Genomic DNA, 10,451 nt, shown 5'->3' with positions numbered 1-10,451 from the left:
TAATATCCAAAATATCTAAGAAATTTGTACAACTCAACATTAGAAAAAAAACAGTTTGATTTAAAAATGGGCAGAGAACATGAATAGACACTTTTCTAAAGAAGGCATACAGTTGGCCAACAGACACAAGAAAACATCACTATCAGAGAGACCTGCCCATGCTCTCTCTCTCTCTGTCTTTCCAATTAGTAAATAAAGTCTTTCAAAAAAGTAAAAGTGAAAACAAAGAATTAGGGAAGATTGCAAACATAGAAAAGCATTAAAAATGTCCCTCCTGTAGTTGACCCTGTTCTCTGTCTATTGATGCCTCTGAAGCCACCAGGAGAGAACAGAGGAGAGAACAATGGTGACAAAAACAGGAAATGAAATCACTCTATGCCAAGTTACTGAACAGATTCTGTTTTATTGTTTCAATTCAACAGAATGCAATAATAGAAGTTGCAGAGGGACATGAGGTCTATGCTTTGGGATTCCCAGGGCAGCCACTGATAGGTGGAATGAGGTCAGGATATGAATTGTAGAGAAACATTTTCGGCTTCTGGAAACCACTGTTGAGGGATCCTCTGGCCAGAGCTCAAAGGTTTACTCAGATCTCTCCACCATTCAGGGAGGTCAGGAGAAGAGGGGGTCAGGGTTGACTTCAGCAGCAGCCTCCAGATGACTGACTGCTGCCCCCTCCACAGCAGCCCGAGCCCCCCGAGGGCTGACTGCAACAACCAGAGCCCCCCGAGGGCTGGCTGCAGCAGCCTGAGCTCTGGTGTCTCTGGCGGTGGGACCTGTGTCGCCTGTGGTGGCTCAGGCAGCAGCCACCACCCCCGGAGCTGGAACCACAGCAGCCGCCACCCCCAGAGCTGGAGCCACAGCAGCCCCCAGAGCTGACACTGCAGCAAGAAGAGACTGGGGGGCACTTTGGGGGACACTTGGGGGGGCACTTGGGGGCGGGGCACTTGGGAGGGGGCTGGCACTGCTGCTGGTTCTGCTGGCAGGACATCTCAGTGGGCAGGGTCAGGACCTGAGGGAGAGTCACACAGTGAGTCAGACCCAGGACACAGAGCCCCCCCTGCCCCACCCCTTCCTGCTCTCAGTATCATTTCTAGTGCCTTTATTTGATGAACTGTTTAAATGGAGTCCTTGATAATTCCACCCTGGTAGTTTCATTATTTCTAATACTTAGGCATATTCTCTCCCACTATGTCCTTTGCGTCTCACAATTTCTATTTTAAGGTAGGCAGGGATTATTCTGTCTTTAAAAAGAAGGAGATGGAGGCAAAACCAGTATGAAACAAAATCTATCATGATTAATTATCTGGTAAGTGAAGGTGGTAATTTTTTCTATCTTGTCAACCAGAACTCTCAAACTGGCCAGTCTGGAAACCAGATCAGAATGTAAATATTCTCTCAAAGAAAGAAAATTAGGAACTGTTACTTCCTAGATCATTTTGTTCTAGGACATGTAGATAGAAATAGATGGTCTGGTAGGCTGGCTGTTCCCACATGCATACTTTCTTACTGCGGCAGCTCAAGAATGGTATGTTTGTGCAGGTAGGGGATCCGAGTTCGGACACCCCAGCTGCAGTGTGATACCCTGCCATTTCTAGCACACCTGAAGCCTCATCCTGTATCTTAGCACAGTGATTCTGATCTTGGTGTCTCTGACTTCCTCAACAGACACCCAATTCCATTTCAGATCCATAGATATGTGGGATTCAGAGCTACCCAAAGCATCCTCAGATTAATTCTTTCTCTGTTGGTTGAGAATTACCGGCTCATCTTGGCAAAGATGGTCACAATTTATGATTTTACTCTCAAATGTAACATCTTGTTAAAGCTGTTCTAGCAGAGCCTGATGGCCAGTGCTTCTATTCCCTCTGACCTGAGAACCTTGACAGCTAGAGCTCAGTTTGGTACAACACAGAGGCACTGCTGTCCACTCTTCTCTCAGGGACTCAGCAGTGTACTCTCCCATCCATGTTTTCCTTTAGTCTTCACGAGGCCTCTCTCCCCCTCCCCACATGGCCTCCAGCCCCCAAGACCCTCTCTCACTTGCCCCTCTGCTCTGGTCTAAGCTCCCTCCCAAGAGATACTTACCAGTGCAGTAAGTCTGTAAGCACCTCAGGAGAGGAGTGTATGGAGCCACTCTGACCCTGAGGCCCTTTTATCCTGGCTTTAGGCTCTGTCCCAGCCTGTGAGACAGGACCTGAGCATGACAGTACTGCCTCATGCCACCCACATGGTCCTGTGACCTGTGACTGGTAGTGACTGGCAGCCGCTCCCTGCCTCCCTCTATGGGAACCCAAGGTAGCTGCTCCCCACTTGGAATAGAACTACTTAGAAAATGTGGCAGGGGAGAAAAACTGCAAACTTCCCCCACCTTACTCTCCCGCTGTTCCTATAAGATACCTTCCTGGCTCAGTTTTGGAGCGTGAGTTCCCAATGTCTCTTTTCTTGCCCCTCAAATCTTAATTCAATGTTTTAATCTGGTTTAAACCACGTTTCATAGAATCCTCCAATTCTTTATCATCTTATACGTGAGTGTGTGTGTGCACACATGTATGTGTGCTAGAGCAACCAAGAAACTGCTTGAGGAATCAGACCCTGGTTCTGCCACCTATTACCTGCGTGGCCTTCTGAAAAATACCTCATCCTTCTTGTCCTCAGTTTTGTCCATCTACAATAAAGATAATATAAAAATAACTTTTGGGGGCATGTGTGAGAGAACCAATGAGCTAATGCAAAGAAAATTTCTGGTAGAGAGTTTGTAACATGCCATATTTTTAAACAAATGCCAACACATTTTTTTTTAATTATAACTGTTTTCTAAGGAGAGTGAATCTGGTTAGAAAATATAAGACTTTTCTCTTTTGTTGAAATTGTTGGTAGGTTTTAGGAAGATAGTATGAAACAGGAATGAAGTTTTATAGATAAGGGAGAGAGAAAAGATCTGGTCTACCAGTGAGACTGAGAATTCAGAATTTCCAGGGGTCCTGTGGGAAGGCTGAAGTGAAGTCCACAGATGAGAAAGAGGAAAGGCAGCAAGGAAACAGTGAGACTGTGTAAGGCTGGGCATTGCCCAGCATAAAGCAGCCAATGGAAAGATACCCGTAGTGGAGTGGAGGCCAAAGTATGTTTAAGAACAGGCATAATTAAGACAACACATGATTTTTTGCCTCTTTCTGTTTTCTAAGCTTCTCCCAACTCCTAGTCTCTAAGGCCTTAATTCAGTTATATGAACACAGACTTTTCTTGAAAGTAGTACTGGTATTTTCACATTTTTAGGGGATAAAGGAAAGAGTCAGAGTTCACATCTGGGTTGATAGTAAGTCAGAAAAAGAGCCCTATCTATGACGGTGCAAGGTTATTAAATAACTAAACCACTTATCAGATGAAAAAGAATCAGAGCCAGAGAGACTGTGTGAGGGAAGTCTACTGCCTCCAGGCATGGGAAGAACTCTGGGATTTCCCAGATCCTCAATGGATGTTAATTCCATAACACCCAGGTCACTTGGTGTGGTATGAACCCTACTAGTATGTGGTTGAGGCATGTGTGTGTGCGCGCGCGCACGTGTGTGTGTACATGTGTGTGTCTATATGTACTTCTACTTAGAGATATTACAGAGACTATGAGAGAGACCACATATGTGACTATGTGTATGTGGGTGTGGGTGTGCACAAATACACATCTGTATATCTTACCATGTTTCTTTTAGCCTCTAGTAGCCCCTGGTGTCCAGCCTTCCCTGAATTGTTCTGCCTCTTGCCTATCATATTTCCTCTTTGTTCTGCTCCTCCTTGGCTTTCAATTCCTCATTGATTGCTATTTGTTGGATTCTAGCCCTCTCCATCAAGAGTATTTACCCCAGATCATTAAGGATGTTTCTTCTTGGGGTCCCTGTGTCCACGATGGGCTCCAGTCTCTACTGACTGATGGTTGAAGCCTTTTGCGGTAGTATCCTTACTACATCTCCAGTTTAGGCTTTGCTACCTCTTTTTAGCAAAGTTCTTTTTAAGCTAACATGGCCTATTTTCTCTACTTTGAATTTATTCTCCCTGTTAACCCTCCATGCTTTGTTCCATGATCTATGTACTTCTAAAACTGTGCTGTTTAAATGTAACTTGCTGTGGTATCCTGTGTGAGTCTTCTCTCAAATACACTTATAACAAACTCTCCTTGAAAATGAATGGAAAATATCAGAGAGGGAGACAGAACACGAGAGACTCCTAACTCTGGGAAACGAACAAGGGGTGGTGGAAGGGGAGGTGGGCAGGGGATGGGGGTGACTGGGTAACGGGCACTGAGGGGGGCACTTGATGGGATGAGCACTGGGTGTTATGCTATATGTTGGCAAATCGAACTCCAATAAAAAATTATACAAAAAAAAAACCCAAACAAACTCTCTTGAATCCCAGCTTGGGTCTTATATTTCTATATTCCTCATCAGCTCTAATACGGCACTATGCATTCCATGGATACTGAGTTCAAAAATCCATTCATTAATACTAGCACTAACTTTACTTTGATTGTGACTTAAGCCGTTATCATCAGGATTCTCACTATGAGATATTCACATTACTGTGTCCTAGCCTTATCACCTTGCAGAAATCTGCCAGCAAATTATCTGGGTGTGGGTCATATCGTTTCAAAGAATGTATTTAATGTGAGTGTGATTAAGATATTAATTGCTGGTTCACATAGGGAGTTCTGATTCAGGAACCCAACTCATCCATTCCAAGCATGATGAGACTTGTAAGCTATTCTGTCAGTGTCCTGACCCCACAAAGATCAGCACCCAAAACATCAGGCTGACTTGGGCTTAGGTGAAAAGATAACAGCATGATGTAACATTGAGGACTGGCACTAGATCTCAAGGGATTTATATAAACAATGGGTACTAGCAAAGGATGAATTTTCTGAGACAGTGTATTTCTTATGTTGTCAGGCTCTCATAATCTCAGGAGATAGGAAGGAAGAATGTTGAGACCTGGTAAGAATTAATTCAGCCTCAGTGTTCTTGAGCCAGCAACTATAAGTCTCTATAGTACAAACAATAAGTCAATATTCCAAAATTACTAAAATACGCTCCTAACTGTTCCTTTATAATAGGTAAACTATTTTAAGCATGGCAAAAAATATTGACAAATTTCATCACATAGGAAAAAATTCTGTATGACAGAACACATCATTTTTTAAAATTATGGAAACATTGATCAAATAAGGAAAAAATAAAATCTATAGGTCAGTAATGGAATTAAAATTCATAATAAACAGTAAGTTCTTACAATTTTAAAGAAAATAAATAAAACGATCTACAAAGCAACGAGCTAAGCATAGGAACAAATAGCTTAGAAAGAAATATAAGTGACTACTAGATTTTGAAACATATTGTTTTATGTTTGTGCATACAAATAACCAAAGAACTACATATAAAACAAGGATGACTTTCCAGTAATGAGTTCTGGTTAGATTTATTCCTTTATACTGAACTGGAAAAGACTTAGGATGGATAACAAAGTTCACTATTGCTGATCAGAAATAGGTCTTGGTGTTTTTGGAAATATAAATTGCCATAACCATCTGGATGGAAATTTGATGATTCATTTTCAACACATAATTGTTGTGTATATAAATTAAAATTTTAAATAAGCCTACTTTAAAATGAGCATAATTGCTTTAATATAGCAATTGAGCTTCTAAGAATGTAACCCAAGGAGAAAGAAAAGATTTGATAAAGAAAATCATGTAAGGGACTCCTGGGTGGCTCAGCAGTTGAGCATCTGCCTTCGGCTCAGGTCGTGACCCTGGGGTCCTGGGATCGAGTCCCACATCAGGCAGGCTCCCTGCGAGGAGCCTGCTTTCCCCTCTGCCTGTGTCTCTGCCTTCCTCTCTCTGTCTTTCATGAATAAATAAATTCATGAAATTCCTTAAAAAAAAAAAAAAGGAAAGAAAATCACGTGAATAAGAATGATTACCACAAGAAATAAAAATAATACTAAGAGTTAGAAAAGTTCCAAGATATAAGATCAGAATACAGAATAAGGGATCCCTGGGTGGCGCAGCAGTTTGGCGCCTGCCTTTGGCCAAGGGCGCGATCCTGGAGACCCGGGATCGAGTCCCACGTCGGGCTCCCGGTGCATGGATCCTGCTTCTCCCTCTGCCTATGTCTCTGCCTCTCTCTCTCTCTCTCTCTCTCTCTGTGACTATCATAAATAAATAAAAATTAAAAAAAAAAGAATACAGAATAAATTAGATTTATATTAATAGAAATAAAAGATCCAAAATTACAATTTTTAGAAGTTGCTATTTAAAATAGCAAAAATTATAGTATCTAAAATATTAATGTAAAATATTTTTGATAAAATAAGGAGTCTTTACTGAAAGGCATTGCAGAATATCAAAATAGAGATATATCATATTCTTGAATGGCTCAAAAGGAAAATCATGAAAAATATCTGACAATCCTTCACATATAAATGCATATATTTAGCAATATTTCTATCAAAATTCTAAAGATGTTTTCTTTTCCTTTATTTTCATTTGTGACAAGTGACAAGCTGCCTCTAAATTTTATATGAAAGAGCAAAGGTCTGGTAATCACCAAGATAATCTTAAAGAGGGGAACAAAGTTATGGAACCTATGTGATATCACAATAGATTACACACCTATAGTAATTAAGGCAGCAGGATATTCTCACTGGGACAAACAAATTGGCAGTGAAAAGAATGATCAGGCCAACTATAGAGCTGTACAAATGTGGAAACTCAGTTATGATTGAGGAGGTATTTCAAATTAGTGGGGAAAATAAAATATTTGATTATCATAGACAACTGATTTTTCATTTGGAAAAAAATGTCAAAAAATATAAAATGTACAAAAATTCCATTCTTAGTTAAAAAAAACCCTTAATTTAAAAAAGAAAATGAGTTTTTACAGCTTTTTAAGGAAAACAAAATTCTGAACAGATTCTGGGCTTACGGATGGTTGAGACTTCTTAGAGTCATGAAAAGTGCAAATAGCATTGTAAATGTTGCAGAGATAGAGCTATATTAAAAAGTGAAATATCTGCTCATCAAATGACACCATTAAAAAGCAAACAAGAGGAAAGATGTTCACAATTCATTTAATAATAGTGCCTTAGAAACCAGAATATTACAGATTCTAACAAAAAGAGACAAATGGAAAAATTTTAAGAGAACAGATAATTCACAGAAAAGGAAACCAAAATGATCAACAAACATTAAAAGATGCTCATGATCATTACTAAGCAGAAAACACATATTAAAGGTACAAGTGTACATCAATTTATATACATCAAATGGTAATAATTTAAGTTTAGCAACGATGTACAGAAAGAGTGATTCTTATAAACCCTAAGTAGAAACAGAAATTGAAAAGAGCAAATTTGAGGGATGGACATGATTGAAAATTCAACAGTTCCACTTATAGATGCATACCCTGGAGAGTCTCTCCAACACATACCCATGCAGACATGCACACAAATCCCCATAGCTGCAATATTTATACAGCAAATAGTACAAACAACTTGAATGTCCGTCCAAAAGAGACAGGGTATCAAAATACCACTGTACTCATAAGATGGATACTATAAGGTTCTAAAAATGAATAAAATGACAGCTACACAGATCAACTTGAATAATCCACAAAAAGAATTTTTAAAGAAGAGAGCAAGTTGCAGATGAATACCTCAAATATGATGCCATTTCTATAAAGTTGGAACCACGCACATTATAATAATAATGTGTCAGGATTACCAGGACAGAATAAAACATGAAGGAATATAGTAAGAACTTGGCTGGAACCCAGTTGTATGTAACCATTAAATTAACATTTGGGAGGAAAGAAAGGAAATTGGGGTCAGGGGTATGGGTTCCAAGAATGGGAGGCTAGAGTCCTGAGTGGCAGATGGTGGTAGGAATTCACTCTCAAACCCCATTTCTAAACAGCCTTATTACTACCCTGGGCCCTGTGGAAAGAGGCAGGAAGGAGATGCCAGTCGCTACCTGTCACAGGACCAAGTAGGTGGCAGAGGGCTGTCCCCTCATGCCCAGGTCCTATCTCACAGGCGAGGACAGAGCTCAAAGCCAAGATAAAAGGGCCTCAGAGAAGAACCCTTCCATGCACTCCTCTCCTGAGGTGCTGACAGATCCAGTACTGCCTGTGCACTGGTAAGTGTCCTCTGGGATGGAGAGCAGTTCCTTCCACAAAGGGAGCTCAAACCAGAGCAGGGGGTGGGGCAGGGCCTTTGCAGTGTGTGTGTGTGTGTGTGGTGGGTGAGAAGATGAAGTTGGGTTCATGTCACCAAGAAGTCTCAGGGACACTGAGGGAGGGGCAGGGAGCAAGGAAGCCTGGGAATATGAGCAGGAGGAACCATATGAGGGTGACAGTACTTTGGAGAAACCAACTGATCTGTAGTTGTTGGTCTCTGGTGGAAGGATTTGCAACATTGACCACTGTACCGACCTAAACTGTTGTCAGAAGAGGAGAAGTCAGAGCTGACTGATTTATTTTAAATACTGAGATTAAGGACTGCAGAGTTGAATAGGAACAATTCAAATCTTGATGATGAGTGTTAGTTTAAGGTGAGTGTCTGCAAGATGCCACAGCACCATACCCACTTAGGGACCTGGTGCAAGTCCCAGCTTACACTAAATTATCTTTTCCTCAGCTCTTTCAGCCAGTCAATCTCCAACGTCCTTTGCAGCTACGAACATCTATGTCCCTACAGGACAAGGTTATCTAGAAAGTTCTCCAGAGGGAATGACTGGTTTCCCTAAGAAATAATTTCATTTCTGAACTGCTACCTAGATAAATTATTTCTGAGATTTTTATATAGATTAACTGTTCCAAGTGTTCTGCTGTAGAAAATTTCCTCTAGATGTTTGATTTTGAGAATGTTTCATAACATTTTTTGGCGGAAGTTCTCCACTTATATAACAGATGAAACAACTCATAACATTCGACTCAAAGAGATGATAGGAGAACATTAGCGGAACTATTAGAAATAATGAACTAGGAGGCAAAAATACTTGATTTCCTTTCTTTGAGAGAATATTTACATTCTGATCTGGTTTCCAGACTGGCCAGTTTGAGAGTTCTGGTTGACAAGATAGAAAAAATTACCACCTTCACTTACCAGATAATTAATCATGATAGATTTTGTTTCATACTGGTTTTGCCTCCATCTCCTTCTTTTTAAAGACAGAATAATCCCTGCCTACCTTAAAATAGAAATTGTGAGACACAAAGGACATAGTGGGAGAGAATATGCCTAAGTATTAGAAATAATGAAACTTCCAGGGTGGAATTATCAAGGACTCCATTTAAACAGTTCATCAAATAAAGGCACTAGAAATGATACTGAGAGCAGGAAGGGGTGGGGCAGGGGGGCTCTGTGTCCTGGGTCTGACTCACTGTGTGACTCTCCCTCAGGTCCTGACCCTGCCCACTGAGATGTCCTGCCAGCAGAACCAGCAGCAGTGCCAGCCCCCTCCCAAGTGCCCCGCCCCCAAGTGCCCCCCCAAGTGTCCCCCAAAGTGCCCCCCAGTCTCTTCTTGCTGCAGTGTCAGCTCTGGGGGCTGCTGTGGCTCCAGCTCCGGGGGTGGAGGCTGCTGTGGCTCCAGCTCCGGGGGTGGTGGCTGCTGCCTGAGCCACCACAGGCGACACAGGTCCCACCGCCAGAGACACCAGAGCTCAGGCTGCTGCAGCCAGCCCTCGGGGGGCTCTGGTTGTTGCAGTCAGCCCTCGGGGGGCTCGGGCTGCTGTGGAGGGAGCAGCAGTCAGTCGTCTGGAGGCTGCTGCTGAAGTGGACTCTGAGCCAAAAAGAACATACTTGGGGATAGCCAGTGGCCAAACCCTTCCTCTTGGTCCTGCTCCAGCTCCCCCTGCTGGATCAGCTCAAGTGGCTGCCGGGTCTGAGTGCAGCCTTGAGCTCTGGCCCAGAGGATCCCTGTGCCCTGGTGTCCAGGAGCCAAAACCCCTCTCCTAAAAACCCATTTCCTCACCTCCCCCATATGTGTGGCTACCCTGGGAACCCAAAGCACAGACCCTGCACCCTTCTGTAGCGTACCTTGTTGTCAACCCAACCTGATGCGCAACAATAAAACTAGAAATCTTCATTCCCTCTTGCCTCGATTGTTGTTTTCTATTCATTCCTACTTTATCTTTCTCATACTGGCCTCGACTTCTGCTTCCTCTGAGGCCTCGGTGTCTACAGAACTTACTCAGATTTGCCCCTTGGCACCACTAATGTCCTTGAGAGCAAAACCAATTTTTATTGGTTCAGAATCCAGTTCAGGAACCAACCTTGCCTTTAGTTGCCAGAATTTGTTAGTCCCCTCCCATCTGTGACAGTCCAGGCTTTTTATGGTTTGAAGATTTTGAAACAGTTTTGGTTTTGGTGGAATGCCTGTCAATTTGGGTCTGTTTGATATTTCT

At 42.2% G+C, this 10,451-nt stretch overlaps 2 long non-coding RNA genes across 2 annotated transcripts; one reads left to right on the top strand and one right to left on the bottom strand.

Moving 5' to 3' along the window:
• Window positions 1-383: 383 nt before the first annotated feature.
• On the bottom strand, window positions 384-2,299 carry LOC140600620 (uncharacterized). Its single transcript, XR_012003805.1, has 2 exons — window positions 2,089-2,299; window positions 384-1,012 (listed from the first exon to the last, which is right to left on the bottom strand). It is a non-coding gene; the product is annotated as an uncharacterized lncRNA (long non-coding RNA).
• Window positions 2,300-7,948: 5,649 nt separating this feature from the next.
• On the top strand, window positions 7,949-10,135 carry LOC140600619 (uncharacterized). The gene is made up of 2 exons (XR_012003804.1): window positions 7,949-8,182; window positions 9,447-10,135. It is a non-coding gene; the product is annotated as an uncharacterized lncRNA (long non-coding RNA).
• The last annotated feature ends 316 nt before the right edge of the window (window positions 10,136-10,451 follow it).

This window comes from Canis lupus, chromosome 12 (assembly GCF_048164855.1).
Source record: "Canis lupus baileyi chromosome 12, mCanLup2.hap1, whole genome shotgun sequence".
In the NCBI taxonomy this organism is placed as follows: Eukaryota; Metazoa; Chordata; class Mammalia; order Carnivora; family Canidae; genus Canis; species Canis lupus.
The sequence above is the reverse complement of the archived record's forward strand: the minus strand, read 5'-3'. Positions and strand labels throughout refer to the sequence as shown.